At 36.2% G+C, this 16,595-nt stretch overlaps 1 pseudogene; it reads left to right on the top strand.

Moving 5' to 3' along the window:
- Window positions 1–12,632: 12,632 nt before the first annotated feature.
- Window positions 12,633–15,176, top strand: LOC122275510 (annotated as a pseudogene).
- The last annotated feature ends 1,419 nt before the right edge of the window (window positions 15,177–16,595 follow it).

The raw sequence follows: 16,595 nt of genomic DNA, 5'->3' as shown, positions 1-16,595 counted from the left end.
TAGCTCTGATACCAATTGTTGCCCAGATGACTAACACAAGAGGAAGGTGAATTGAGTTGTATTAAAAAAAAATAACAATTATAAATCAAATATACAATATAAAATTAAACAAAATATGAAATAATAATAAATACAAAGAGTAAAGGTAAGAGAGAAGCAAACTTAGTATGTTAACGAGGTTCAGCCCTACTGCCTACGTCCTCGCCTCAAGCTACCCATTGAGGATTTCCAAATTCACTATTCAACCTCCTTCAGGTGAAGATAAAAACCTATTACACCTTTGAACAAAACCGCTACAAAGGATCAGTGTAGAACACCCTCTACACTTGCAATCACCTTACAAGTGGTGATTCAACTATTCCTTGTGTAGAACACTTTCTACATGCACAAGGGTTATACACACCCTTTTACTGATACAAGAGCTGATAGTAGGTAGGTTATCAGAAAACACTCTCAATGAGTGAAATAAGAACAATATAACGCAAACAATATCTCTCTCAAAATGAACAAGGATTAAGGCTCAATACTTAGAGAAGAGAGAATGAAAGTTTTGAATGAATGTTGTATGCTCTGAATGTTAGAAATGTGAAGCTCTCAAACAATCTATTTATAGGCATATGAGACTTCATATTCAAATTTAAAAAGATTCATATGTCAAAGATAACATCATTTATTTTTTCAAAAAATTCAAATAAAAGGTTCTTCTTTTTCAATTATTAAAGACAACATCATTCATTTTTTAAAAACGTCAAACCTAATATTTTACTTTTGGCATATGATAAAAGGAGCACACTTTACTTTTCAAATATTTCAAACCTAATCTTTTACTTTTTGCATATGACAAAAGGAGCACACTTTACTTTTCAAAATTTTCAAATCTAATCTTTTTACTTTTTGCATATGATAAAACGAGCACATTTTACTTTTCAAATATTTCAAACAAAAACATCTACCTTTTGCATAAGGAAAAAAATCAATCACTTTTGAAAATATTCAAATAAAATATACACATGTGAAAAATGACAATCAATCATCTTTAATATTTTCAGAGTTCAAACCTTTAATCATATAATGCACATGTGAAAGATGACAATCAATCATCTTTCATAATTTTCAAATTTAATTTTCAAAATATTCATGCACATGTTGAAAATATATTTTAATGCTTTATGATAAAAAAAATTTTGAGTCTTAATCTTTATTTCAAATTTTTAAGAGATTTACAACATTACTCTATGACTTTAATGTGAACTTGTTCCCTTCTTACTCATGCTTGTTTCCTTTATGTGCTTGACTCTATTGTGTAGACAAGTTGAGCTTGAGACTCCTTTATTCTTTGAATTAATTTGTTATCATCAAAATCCATGTGTAGATATATAATTACACAAAACTTGAAACCTTGAGTTCAACATCATCTTACTCCCAAAACCTATCCTTAGTCTAGTTGCCACAAATGCGCCCTTAACTTGAATTCTTAACACTTTCACTCATCTAGCACCTATCTTAAATATCACATTCCACTTTAATCAGGCGTCATGAAGTTGTGCAAATATTTCATATACGATTTTTGTATGTCTCATCTTAGACAAGCTAAGATGACATTTTTTAAATTTATCTTGAATGCTCTCAAAGTACCAATATGTTTACTTGCTTGTTTTCCAAGCGCCAAAGTAATCGATTTATCTCATCTTGCTTACTATTCCAATGCCAAGATGACCATCTAGGTGAGTGGACCGATCTTTGCCCAGTGACATATTCATAATGCGTGCTTTTCACTTAGTATCAAGTAGCTTATAATAGGAGACAAAAGCAATAATCTTATTGATACAATATCAAATCTGTTGATGTCCCAGACTTTTAACATTAGTTTGGAAAACAATTCTACTAGTAGCCTTTGTAAGAGGATGGACTACCATCTTAATAATAGAGATATGTTGTAGGATCGATCACCAAACCTTATGTAACATATCAAATACAGTGAAAATGAATATCTATGTATTTGATTCTGCCATGGTATTTGGGATCCTTTGTATATGCCAAATATGTCATGTTGTCATTGTATATCTTAACGACTTCATATAAATGAGCCATAACCTCTAAGTGCTTAAAAAATCTCATCAATCAAATAGCCTCTTGTAAAGATGTTGAACAAGCAATGTATTCTAACACTATCATCAAAGCAATGCATGATTGTTTCTTGCTACATCAAGAAAAAGTTCTCCCACTAAGCATAAATGCGTAATCTGTCATGGGTTTACACTCATTTTTATCACTAGTCCAATCAGCATTTCTATAACCCTTCAATCTCATATCTACATCCAAATAGCAAAGAACAAGGTTTACTGTCCTACAAAGGTATTGAAAAATGCTTTTAACTGCTTGCTAATGAATAGGTAATGTGTTACTCTAATAGCGACTAATCAATTCAGTTGCAAAGCAAATGTTATGTTGTGTACACAACATAGTGTACATCAAACTTTCAATTGCACTTGCATGGGAAACTCTGGCCATTTATTTCTTTTCTTCATCATTCTTATGTCAATGTTCTAGACTCAATGTACAACTCTTCTCAATTGGAATGTCCATGGGTTTGGAGTTGTACATATGGAATAGTTCTAGAATTTCCTTAATGTATGTCTTTTGAGACAAACCAAGAAGGAAAGAAGCTTCTTAGGTTGATCCCTTGAAATTTTCACTCATAGCATATAATTTGCTTCACCTATGTCCTTCATCTCAAATATACATGAAAACTCCTCTTTATGGTGACAATTATCTCCATATCATTTCTAGGTAATAAAATATCATTCATGTACATAGATAAAATTAGTAATCTCTTTCATGTGTGTTTGACATACACATAATGGTATTAGTCTAGCATCTCAAAGCCAATTGAAGTAATGGCCTTTATGAAATTTGAAATTCCATTGTCTAGCTGTTTGTTTAAGGCCATAAATGAAAACTTCAACTGGCATACTTTGCACTCTTCTCTCTACCTCAAAACCAACAAGTTGATTCATATAGATCTCATCGTGTAGCTCTTCACTGAGAAATGCAGTTTTCACATTTATTTGGAAAAGTTTCAAATCCAGATGTTCAACTATAGCTAATAATGAGGTGAATGGAAGCAAATCTCACGACTGGGAAGAATGTGTCTTAATAATCTATACCATTTCTTTGGGTATAGCCCTTCACTATGACTCGGGCCATAAAACTCATTTAATCTCTCATAGCAACCAATTATTTATTTAAACAAGCCTTGACCGATGGTGGACTTGAGATATCATAGAACCCTATCAACAATAGTTAGATGTGGTTTTCTTGGTTAGTCAATGAATTAGCTAAGAACATGAGTTGAGTATGTAAAGATTAGGTTTGGTTATAGTTAAGTAGAGTAATCTTCCAACTAATATGCGATAAAGGGAAGGATCTTTAAGGAGAGGACCAGTAGTCCTCGTTATCTTTAACTTTTCATCCATAGGTGTAGTAACTGGTCGAGCACAAATCAAACCAGAATCCTAAAGAATATCAAGTGCATATTTCCTTTGACATAGGGAAATGCCACTAGATGATCGAAGTAGTACTTGAGGTTGCCAAGATCCTTAAACTTGAACTTATAATCCAAATAAGACTTCAAAGAATCCATTTTAGTTAAATCATTTCCATCAATAATAATATCAACAACATATACTAAAAACTAGTGATTGATAAATCAATGAACTTGGTAAACAATGAGTAATCAACTTTAGATTGGGCGAAACCAAGCTATAAAATAGAATCTAAAAGTTTGGCAAACCATTGCCTAGAAGCTTCTTTTAGTCCATAAAGGGACTTATTCAGCCGACTTACCTTATTCTCCCACTTTCTACGAAAACCTAGAGGAATGGTCATGTAGACCTCTTCATTTAGATCATCGAGTAAAAATGAATTATTAACATCTAGCTGAAAAAGATGATAATTGTAATGAGAAATGCTTTAGCCAGAAAGAGATCTCATAAAAGTAAACCTACAAACTGACGTGGTTTAATGTTATATGTTAGATTGTAAAGCTAATTTTATTGTAAAGTAGATCGAATGTACCACATCAAACCATGCCATTTTTTAGGATCACTTTTGTGGAATCCTTTTGTAAAAGTAGGACTTTTCATTATTAAGAGCTGCAACAACAAGTAAACATCTGACAATAGGAAGTTTAGCAACTGGAGAGAAAGTCTCCAAGTAATTGAGACCTTCTTGTTGTGTGTAACCCTTTGCTACCAACATGGCTTTGTAGCATGCTATAGAACCATCTGAATGATATTTAATTCTATAAATCCATTTACATGTAATGGGAGATTTCTCAATAGGTAAATCAATTACAGTCCAAGTATTATTGGTCTCAAGTGCCTTTATTTCAAATTCTTGGCCTCACACCACTAAGGATCCTTAACAACTTGATTAAAAGTATTAGGTAGATTGTTAGAGGTAATTTTGGAAGCAAAAGACTTATGAAAAGGTGACAGTTTATTATTTGAAAGAAAATAAGAGAGAGGGTAGGGTGTAGAAGAACTTGCCTAGGAAGAGGTGAAGTATGGTGATGAAGAAATCACTTGACAATGATATTACTCCAGGTAACTAGGAGCATGTCTGGCCGTCATGGATTTTCTTGGAGGAGCGGAGTTGTTTGGAACTTGAGAATCAATTGGATTATTGGAGACTCGAGAAACGGGCATATTAGCATTATCAGGAAAAGCAATGGGAAAACTATTTCAGAATAAAAATCTAGGTGTTCAGAAGAAGAAAATGAGAAATTTTTTTTCATAAAAAAAATTTAGGTGTTTGGAACACAGATTGGTTTTGTAGGTCATAAAGTTTGTAGCCTTTGGGCTTATAGCCTTTGACACCATATGGATAACCAAGAAAGATGAAAACTTTGGCATGTGGATCAAATTTGTGTACGTTATGGGACAAAGATTGGTTTTGTAGGTCATAAAGCTTGTAGCCTTTAAGCTTATAGCCTTTGACACCATCTGGATAACTAAGAAAGATGAAAACTTTGGCATGTGGATCAAATTTGTGTACGTTATGGGACAACGCATAAGTATAACGAAGACATCCAAAAACTTGTAAATGATCATAAGTGGGAGGTGAAGAGAATAAGATTTTGTAAGGAGATTTATTTTAGAGTAATTGAGTGAGGATTTGATTAATGAGATAAGTAGCTGTGAATACACACAACAAAATTTTAAGGGTAAGTTGGCTTGAAATCAAAGTGATCTAACCACATTAAGCAAGTGCTGGTGTTTATGCTCCACAACACCATTTTGTTGCAAGGTATCAACACAAGACTTTTGATGGAGTACACCTTTAGCATAGAAGAAATCGGACATAAGAAATTTAGAACCATTATCAATTCTTACGTGTTGAATCTTTGTATAAGGTAAACCCAAATGCACAATGAGAAATCATCCACAATGATTAAGAAATATCAAGAACCAATCAATGAATGTGTAGAACAAGTTCGCTATAGGTAATACAACCCATTTCTTTCTTTACCCAAGCTAATCATCTCCTAAGGGGACAGGTTCTAAAGAAAATAATAAGTTGATAGAAAGATGAGACAATAAGGTAGATGTTGTGTGATTTTTTTACCTAAGATGAGGTTAAAGTTGAAACTTGGAACACATGGTATGTAAAACCCAGGCCCGTGGCCCAAGACTAGACGAAGCCCAGCCTTGAAGACCCCAGAAACGATGCCATTTGGTAAGATTTCTTCCCCCTTATCGGTTTCTCCTTTCCCCTATTTTCCCTCTTTAGTTTTTCATTCTTCTCCATTTCTCTCCCCCTAATCCTGTCTACCCCGCTTTTTAGCAGTTGCCTTGTTAGTTTCTCACTCTAAAAAATTTCCTCTCAACAGACCCTCTCTCTCTCTCTCTCTCTCTCTCTCTCTCTCTCTTTCTCTCTCCCTGCCAACTTCTTCAAATTCTCAGTGAGTTCTCGAATTGGTGCTGCCAAGCTCCTTGCGGGGTGTTGAACATCTTCGATCTCTTTTGCCAACGCCACCTTGGATCTCCTCATTACAATGGTAAGCATCTTAGATCCTCTCCTTCGATTTCCCTGTTTGCAATTTTGATATGGCTTTAAAAATTTATAGATTGTAGCTAAATTTCTTGAGTTTTCATTTCTTCCTCTACATTCGGTGTCTTCGTGCATGACCAAGAACTTGTAAGCAGGATGCATCTACCCCACTTTATATTTCCCCTCTTGTTCTGTGTGTGTATGTCCTTTGCTTTGTCTCGAGGCCTAAACCTCCCTTGCTACACACAGAACACAAATGTCTCCATTTGTGGGTTTTTGTCGCCAACGCCAACGTCTTTGACTGACTCAGGGTAAGTCTCTTCACTCAATCAGTGATTATAGTTTTGCACACTCTAATTTTTCACACAAATCGATCGCGACACGACCTCTATCTTCCTGTAAGCTATTGTTCCTCCAAGTTATTTTGGATTTAATTATTGTTGGGTTGCGTGAATACTAAATGCAAGGTAGTAAATTTAGTCTTTGGCAACGCTATATTACTCACAAACCAGTAGATCACCACTTCGGGATTGTGAAAGATAATCACAAATGCTAGTTTTGAGGCCATGATTTACGTTAGAAATTCTTTTATTTATGTCAATTTGGATATTTATGCTATTATGATATTCATGAATAAATTAATGAATTATATGAAACTTTGGTTGTGGTATTGGTTTGGAATTGTTGTGGCTAGTTGGGGTTGATGTGACGGTGTGAATGGAGTTGTTGTGAATATTTGGAATTGTTATGCTTGGCGGTTTTGGGTTTAAAGATTTAATGTTGAATTAATAGTGTTCCTTGTGGGTTATAAGCTATTGTTTGAGTTGATGTTGGTTGTTAAGATTGCTTTTATGGCTGATTTTGTGTGATGAAGTGTGTTGGGCTGTTTGTGTAGACATGTTGTGAGTTGTGTAAATATTCGGGGTTGATGTGTGGGCTATTCAAGTTAATTTGTGGTGGTGTAGTTTGATGGGAATGGTTGGTTGATTTTTATGCATACTATGCAGCTAGGTGAAGCTGGTTGGGCTGTTTAATTTACTGAAAATATGGTTGTTATGCTTGATGTGCTTGTGACAATAATCACGGTTGTTGGGTTATTCAACATGTCAGGTGTAAGTTGTTTGACTTGAACATGTGGTAAATTTGCTTAACAGGTGTATGATGTATTAACTACTAAGTTCGGGCTCTTGTTAATCCACCTTTAGGATTGGGTAGTTGATGTATTGAGTAGTTTTGGTGTTTGTATAGGTTATTGATATGTCAATGCTTATTCTTGGTTTAGGTGTTGGAATTGCTAGAGTTCAGACTCAAGATTTAGACAGTACATTACAAGAGTCAAGTAAGTAGGGTTCCTATACTAGTCTTTGCATAAAATGTATGAACTGTGGTTGACTTTGTAAAAGTTATGCATGTTTTGTTATGAAATGAGAACTTAGAAAAAACAACCTCGATCATTTATCTGCATTATCCATGAAATTCTTATAAGAAGAGAAAAGCATTTTGTCATGACTGGTGTAGACATGAGTTAGTTTTTAGTCTTCAGTTTCTGACTTGTGAAAAAGAGCTATTATAAAAAATCTGAAATTTTGTGCATAGTTTATCAAAATGCTTGGATTTTGTTTTTGAGTATGTGAGAATGATTCAATATGTTATGTACTCCGTTTTATTTTGATATAGCATCTTAAAACCTTTGGCCTGATATTCTGGTTTGTGTCTGACCCTGGTTCTACTCTGCTATGCTCTACTCTATTTGGGTTGGTACCAACTTTTCTGTCTCTAAGTGCACTCACTTTATAAACTATACTGCCCCCACCTTTGGATCCTTTGGACCTCAATCCCTAGGCTCAGTCCGCACTGTCGTGTCTAGTACAGGCATTGGCTCCGCCACCTGTACCTTTGAAAGATCACTGGTGACTTGGAGGGTTCAATTCTAACTATCAAATGATGTAACTACTTTCCATAGCCGAGAATCTAGGGAAAAATTATGTGAACACCTTCGTCAACAACTCCGGATTAGATGGTTGCAGTGATGCTTTCACAGATGCAAATCACAATTGCATTATACAAATCTACCAGTTAGATTTTAAAACCACTATTGCAAGTCCTTTGGATTTGGAACCACTTTATTGGTCACATTTCCCTTTTTTTATTTATTTTCTATTGTATGCATTGCAATTTCTGTGAATGGTCTTTAGTCAAGGTCCCCTGCCCTTTACTCTTATATTCTCTTTTATAATTCAATATTGTAAGTTTGATTAAAACAAAAAACAAAAGGAGGGGTTAAGAGACCTTGACACCCCAAAACAAATTTTACAATGCATAAGGCAGAAAAGGAAAGGAAAAATGAAACTTAATAATTTTGATTCCATATTTCTTGATTTGTAGTTGAGAAAAAGTCCACCTTGAATAGCTCTTTTTGGTTGGAGGAGAATACTACAACAATGAAATGAGGCTAATCAACATTGAAATAGTTTGTTTTGATTATCATAGGCAAAAAAAGCATTCAATCCTACACAAAAAAGAAAGCAATGAGTGAGACTTGGAGTTTTCGGAAGTACAAACAGGTTGGAGGAAATGGCTGTGATACCTCGTTTTTACGTGTATTTTTACTGAAGGAGTTTTTTTAATTTAATTAATATATTGGTTCTTTTATTTTAAACTGTTGTATTTTAATTGGTTTTATTTTAATTGATGTGGTGTTTAATTTATTTTAATCATTTTATGGTTTTTATATTTGTTTTCGTCGGGTTAGTTTTTGGATTCCGGAGGTGAGGATTGGACCTCATTTTCTTTCTCCATCTTTTCTTTCCTCTTTTTTCTTTTTCCCTTTTTTCCTTTTTTCTTTTTTCTTTTCTTCTTTTTTTCTTTCTTTCCTTCTTCTTCTTTTTCCTTCTCTCCCCGCGCACGCACGATCTCTCTCTTTCTCCCTCCCGTCACCGTCCAGCAACCACAGCCAGACCCACCGTCGCCGGCCGACGTGGCCGACATAGCCCCCACCAGTCGACTCCCCTCCGGCCGGTGAACACCCCCACCAAAAACCAGCCCCATCTGAGTCGCCGTTAACCTTCTACAGCCCATCTAAGCCGCACGGCTTTGGGCCATTTTCGGCGCCGTCTCTCCACATCCGGCCACCACCTCTTCACCACTTCATCCCCTACCTCTTGTCATCCTAACCCACCAAATTCCGGCCCCGATCCGTTGCCGGAGCAGCTTCAACAAGCTCAACTCCGATTTGCCCTTTTTGCACTTCCACCACTACCCACTGCCAAAACTCACTTCCATTAGCTTCATAAACATCTCTAGGCCATTCCCTATCAATTTCGTGTCTTGGTTTGTCCCCGTTCGAAAGTGGGTAATTTACAACCCACGGCCATAGTGTAAAATACACTGTTACGTTACTTTTTCTCCGCCGTTTGCAATGTCGTGATCCTTCAAACTCTATTTTAGATTTAAATATATTATTGCTCTTACAATAAATTATTTGACTGGTTAGTTGATTCCAAACTGAATCCGAAGAGTTCGGGGGTCGGATGGATTGAGCACGGAGTTGCTTGGTTTTGTTGTTTTTGTGATTGGTTGGAGAATTTGTATCTTGAGGTGTGCATTTCTTGATGCATTCATGTACATTTTATTTAAATTGAGAAAATTCAGTTTTAATCGTGTAAATAGATTTTCAGGTGCGTGTGTATCAGGACCCCAAGCTAGGATGAGGTATTATCTCAATGGAGCTCCTCTGGTCACTCGGAAGTGGATAATACTGAGTGACATCCCATAGGTTGTCGTTGGGCGACGACCGGATCGCACGATATGGTAACGTTGTCGTGTCGACTCCGTGGTTTCTAGGCTGGTGGGGACTAGAGGATGGCCTGGTCCAAGTAAGCGCTGGGCGCGAGTACTAGGCATCGCTTGTTTAGGTGTCACACGCGTAGTCGTTACCTGTGGTGTGGCACAGTAGCTAGAGTGTGCGGATTATCCCTAGGGGAGATCATGGTGCATGCAATAATTGGATCGGGTTTTCAGTTTTTGGATACGGGCCATTTTCGGGGAAAATGGCGAGGTTATGTTTGAGGCTATGTGATCAATTTTCTGAGAAAATGGTGGTTTATTGATTTGGGCCATTATCTGGGATAATGGCAAAGACTGGTTTAAAGGATATGTTTTTGGGCGAAAATGGGATTTTGGCGTGCGTGAAAAAATGTGTTTTATGGGTTATGTGCATTACATTCTTTCATGCATATTGTTTGAGTTTAATATGTTTTTATCTAGTGGCGCTTGGATCTTACTTACCTGCGGCACCATTTTGGTATCGTAGATTTTGATGCAGAGATCAAAGAGGAGGAGGAGGCTGAGACCGAGGAGGTGGCTCCACCGGAATTTTGAGTTAGAGTTTTTGTTTTGTAGTTTGGTCTGAAACAATATTTGTAGCTTGTAATATTTTATTATGTATGTTTTGAACGGATTTGTATTAAACATAGAAAAAATTCTGGTACTTAGTTATATGACTTTGTTTATCCACTGCGTGTTTTCTTTTGTACACTTGTTGCATGTACACACACTTGGTACTTGGCGATAGGGTGGTAACCTGTGTTGTCATCATCCCGACGTCTCGATTTCCACGTATTCGTACGTGGGATTTGGGGGCGTCACAGTGGTGGCATGGACAACCACATTGGAAAGTATGGTGGATGTGACGGCTAAAATATTGGAGATGGAGTGCATGCTTGATAGTTAAGACGTACAAGAAATACACAAACAAACAAGCATATAATAAACACATAGAACAACAAAAATATCCAAAATCTATTTGGGGTTTGGTGGGGGTGGGGGTTTGGTGGGCAAGTGGGGATGAGTACTTGTTCTGGGGGAGGAAATTTGGCGTCGTGTGGTGGACACATGTGTTTGGAGTTGGCACATGTGCCGCACACACCGATGGGTGATAGATGTTAAGGAAGGTGAACAATAATTATGGGATTTGCACCAGCTCATTAAGGAAAAGGATCAAGCAACTGGCGTGATTTTAGTTGACAATATACTCTTGAGTTCATTCCCAATTAGCTGTTGTGATTTTGGATTGTGCTCTCCGATGCTTGTATTTAAATAGAGTAGATAATACATGTAAATTCATTCACAAATTAATACAGATTTTTCATTTTTCTGCTTCTCTATTATTTCTTCATTGTTTTAGCTTCAATTCTTACAATAGACAGTAAAAGTGTGGTTGTGGAGGGAACATGGAAGGGAAGAAGTTGGATATGTGCACGATGATGGATCATGAGATTGGTGACGTGATTTTTTTGGAGGGAGAATTGATCTGTGAGATCCAAAGACACCAATGTTAGCACATGTGGTTCACACACACATTGCTTGGTGGTGCGGACAATCGTGTTGAAAAGAGGACGGCAGGAGAAAGACGCATGATTAACATGTTGTAGGTTCTGGTCGTTGGAGGGCAACACAACAACATAAAAAATCATCTTATAATGACAAGCAACCAACCCTAAAAATGTAAGAGAAAAACAACGTTAAGGCAAATTTGGCAAATGCACGAAACATAAAATTTTCATCTCATATTATTTTATCTCATTTTATCATTATAATTTGTTTAAATTCATATACAAAATATAATAAAAAGTTTAACTTCTTCAAATTTTAATTTAATTTTTTAAAATTTTAAAATAATAATAATATTTTAAATTTTTGTTTAAAATAAAAAATTCTCATCTTCACTACTCGAACCTATCCAAAAGCCAGAGGGGAAGAAGGGGACTCCCCCAACAGTGCACTACCGTGGAGTGCTTCAGAGGGGAGTGAGGCTACGGAGAGAGCTTCTTAGATTATTTTAAGTAGTGAAATTACTCCACTTTGGATTATTAAAAAAAAAAAAAATTGCTCTACTCTTTTTATTATTATTTAATATTTTCTTATTATTATTTAATATTTTCTTATTATTAATTTATTATTATTTATAATCTCAGTAACCAAGGAATTGACTTCGTGCACCTCTTCACACGTTGCACTTATCTTTCCACAACTTAGAGACAATGGCCTATTGCCCAATGTAAGATCAAATTAAATGGAAATATGAGAAAAATTTGCTGCATTGACCGATTTATAGTGTGAAAGTTTGACATATTAACTATATTAACTACAGTAAGTGAATGTTAGGACCAATTCATATTTGAAGAGTGACTATTTGAGACCAAATGAATATTTTAATATTTCTACACTAGTCATTCGGTGACGTCACACTAGTCTAACTGGGCTTCACCCTTATCATAATTCATACTTAGCACGCTTGAATTTACAAAATTTAGAAAAAAAACAAAAAGAACAAATAACGTTAAGGTACATTACTGTAGTTTCTTCAGTCCATTTGTCATTAAAAACAAAAATAATGTGCCATAAAATATAATTAATGTGTTAATTTGTAAGACATTTTATTAAAAAAAATGTAATAAACTTAGTATGTAAAGAAAAAAGTATTGAAGTCACCGATATAGAGAAGCCTCTGCCTCTCTTCCTCCATGGGTGTGAGAGATTTCAGGCTTACAGAGTCTTTGTTTTTGGTCTTCTTTTGGTAAGCAAAATTATGCTTATTTCATATATATATATCCACAGATTCTCTCTCCCCTCTCTCGTAAACTTTTACATGCGACTGGCCAATTGCTCTACGTGTTCAGTTCCTTGTTCGAATCACATCACTCTTTCCTGCCAGAAATTCAAATCTGCCTTCAAGCACTTTTACTGGCGTGGAATTTACTCCAATTTTATTTCCGAGCCGTGCTTACACTTTCTTCCTCTGAGCTCACGTAAGCCTTTTAGATGCTATTTCATTTCCGAATGCCTCGATCAATCTCGTACCAAACAGTGTCCAAGATGCTTAGAGTTTTCTCTGTATTTATTTTCCTTTCAATCCCAGTTTCATCCCAGCCTACCGAGGTCTTCTTTCCTGGATTCAAAGATGTGGGCACCGACAACCTTACTTTAGACGGCAACGCTCATATCCTGAAATCCAGTATTCTTCAGTTAACCAACGACACCGGTCAGTTGATGGGCCACGCCTTCTTTAACTCGCCGTTTCGGTTCAAGAACTCTAGAGATGGTAAAGTTCTTTCTTTCTCCACCCTGTTTGCTTTTGCTATTGTCCCCGAGTATCCTAGGCTCGGAGGCCATGGCCTCGCTTTCACAATCGCCACCTCCAAGAATCTTATAAATGCTGTTCCTCGGCCGTACCTCGGTCTCCTTAATGCTAGCGACATCGGGAATTTCTCTAATCATCTCTTCGCTGTTGAATTCGACACTGTCCAAGACCTCGAGTTCGAAGACATAGAGGACAACCATGTTGGCGTCGACATCAATAGCTTACAATCCAACGCTTCCGCCGCCGCAGCATATTTCATTAACGATTCAACCAAACAAGATCTTAACCTCAAGAGCGGGAGTGCTATTCTAGCTTGGATCGACTACAATTCAGCTGAAAATGTCCTCAACGTTTCGGTTTCGCCATTTTCTTCAAAACCCAGTAAGCCACTCTTGTCACTTAAAGTAGATCTTTCGCAGATCCTTCAAGAATTTATGTTCGTTGGGTTCTCTGCTTCGACGGGTTTGCTCGCTAGCTCACACAGCATCTTGGGCTGGAGCTTCAAGATCAACGGGAAAGAAGCAGCCCTTGATCTCTCTTCTCTACCGTCACTACCAGGACCCAAGAAGAAGCACACAGCTTTTTTAGTAGGGGTTTCTGTTTCAGCTGTCGTTCTTTTACTATCCGCCATCTCCTTTACCTTTTACCTGTTCTGGAAGAGAAGGAACGCCGATGTAATCGAGGATTGGGAACTTGAACTTGGGCCTCATCGTTACTCTTACCAAGAACTGAAGAAAGCAACCAAACGTTTCCGAGACAGAGAGTTACTTGGTCGAGGTGGGTTCGGCCGAGTTTACAAAGGGACGCTTCCAATTCGAAGATCCAAGTTGCGGTGAAGAGAGTCTCGCACGATTCCAAACAGGGTCTGCGGGAATTCGTGGCCGAAATAGCCAGCATCGGTCGGCTTCGCCACCGGAATTTGGTTCAGTTATTGGGCTGGTGTCGCAGACGAGGCGATCTTCTTCTTGTGTATGATATCATGGCCAATGGGAGCTTAGACAAGTTCTTGTTCGATGAGCCAATAACAGTTCTCAATTGGGAGCAAAGGTTCAAGATCATAAAGGATGTCGCTTCTGGGCTTCTGTACTTACACGAGGGCTATGAACAGGTCGTGATTCACAGAGATATAAAGGCTAGAAATGTGTTGCTAGACAGTGAACTCAACGGGAGAATAGGAGATTTTGGGCTTGCCAGACTGTACGAGCACGGCTCGTACCCCAGCACGACCCGGGTGGTGGGAACTATAGGGTATCTTGCACCAGAGCTGCCTAGAACAGGCAAGGCCACGACAAGCTCGGATGTGTTCGCATTTGGTGCACTGTTGCTTGAGGTTGCCTGTGGCCGGAGGCCCACTGAGCAGAACGCAACTCCCGAGGAGTTAGTTCTGGTGGATTGGGTCTGGGACAGATTCATAGAAGGGAAGGTCCTTGATGTTATAGACACTAAGCTGAATGGAAAGTACGAGGAGGCTGAGGTGGTGATGGTGCTGAAGTTGGGGCTCATGTGCTCAAGCAACACGCCAATGGCACGGCCAAGGATGCGGCAAGTGGTGAGGTATTTGGAAGGAGAGATTGAGATCTTGGACAACTTGAAGGCGCCAGGTGAGTACGTTAATGGAGGCAAGGGTAATCTTGTAGAGGGTTTCGATGATTTTGTGCACTCGTTTCCGTCTACGTCCGTTTATCGATCGAGCTCGGACACTTTCTCGAGGAACAGAGAGATGGATGCTAGTTTTGCTTCTTTCTCTACTTCTCCTCTCTCCCTTCTCAGCGGCAGAGGAGAAAGTGGCTAGTTTAAATATTGTGATCTGGAAATAAGTTCATAAATAATGTTCATTACAGTTTTTCATAATTTCCTTCCTTATTGCACTCCGGTTTCTCTCAAAACCCTAATTCCTTAGAAGGAGGGTGAATTAGATCATGATCTTTAGTTGTCGACGATGTTGATTTTCACGAGTTTAGCCTCATATGGAGTTTACAGAGATCAATATTTGATCAATTTCAATTCTGGTAGGAGGGAATTTAGATTTTATCAATTTCAAATTTCACTTATATTGGGTTCAATATTTTGATAATAAAAATATTTCGAAAATATTTCGAATTATATAAGTAATAAAGGAATACTGATAGTCTGAAATGGAAACGATCCGGTCAAATATTCCAGCTAAGAATTTGTATGTGGCAGTAGGGTTGTAAGTCGAACGGTCCGGACCGGAAAAACCGACCGGACCGGTCATTTTTGGACCGGACCGGACCGGACCGAATGAGTCCGGTCCGGTCCCGGTCCAATTTTTAAGGGACCGAAGGTATTCGGTCCGGTCCCGGTCCGGGAGTTTTTCACCCCGGACCGGACCGAATAGATTAAAAAAAAAATTATTATTTATATAATAGTTGTATATAATTAATTATATAATTATATATGGTATAAAAAAATATTAATAGTCGAATATAGATTGTAGTTATACTTATACTAATATAGTTATATAAATCACTATAACTAATACTTCAAGGCTTCAACAATAGTTATAGTGACCTATACTAATAGTTTACTATTAATACTAATACACTATCATATGATTTATATAGTTATACTAATCATTATAATTAATACTATGTATAGCTATAGAGTATATTTATCACTATAATTAATATAATTTAATTATTAATATACTTATATTTAATTAATATAATTATCATTTATCACTATATTATAATTTATATAGTTATACTAATCATTATAGTTAATACTTATATAGTTATATGCTAAAGCACTGATTCACCACAACTAATATTACTAATATATAGCTATATTAATGGTCTAATACTATTATAATTTATATAGTTATACTAATCATAATAAGTTAATAACTAAATCACTAGAAATATAACTATATATATTTAGTATGAATGTATTATTATATTCTTTAATATATAACTATAATATATAGTAGTAGTATATATTAATATATTATAAGAGTTATAGTATAAATATAATATATAAATTATAATATACTAAATCACTATAACAGTATAACTAATACTAATATATAGTTATACTAATAGTCTACTATTATATAGTTATACTAATAGTCTAATATTATATAGTTATACTAATCACTATAATTAAAACTAATATATAGCTATACAGTATACTTATATAGTTGTACTAATACTATTAGTATATTATATAGTCTAAGACTCTCAATTTTAATATAGTCTATATAGTTATAACTAATACTAATATTTATATTAATACTAATAATATAGAATACAGTTATACTAACTAACTGATTCAAGTTTAACATAACTAATATTACTAATATAATATAGTCAAATTGAATTACTAATAGTCTAATACTAATACAATTATATAGTTATACTAATTATAAATTCATAATAAC

The sequence above is a fragment of the Carya illinoinensis genome, chromosome 9, assembly GCF_018687715.1.
Source record: "Carya illinoinensis cultivar Pawnee chromosome 9, C.illinoinensisPawnee_v1, whole genome shotgun sequence".
NCBI lineage: Eukaryota > Viridiplantae > Streptophyta > Magnoliopsida > Fagales > Juglandaceae > Carya > Carya illinoinensis.
The sequence above is the reverse complement of the archived record's forward strand: the minus strand, read 5'-3'. Positions and strand labels throughout refer to the sequence as shown.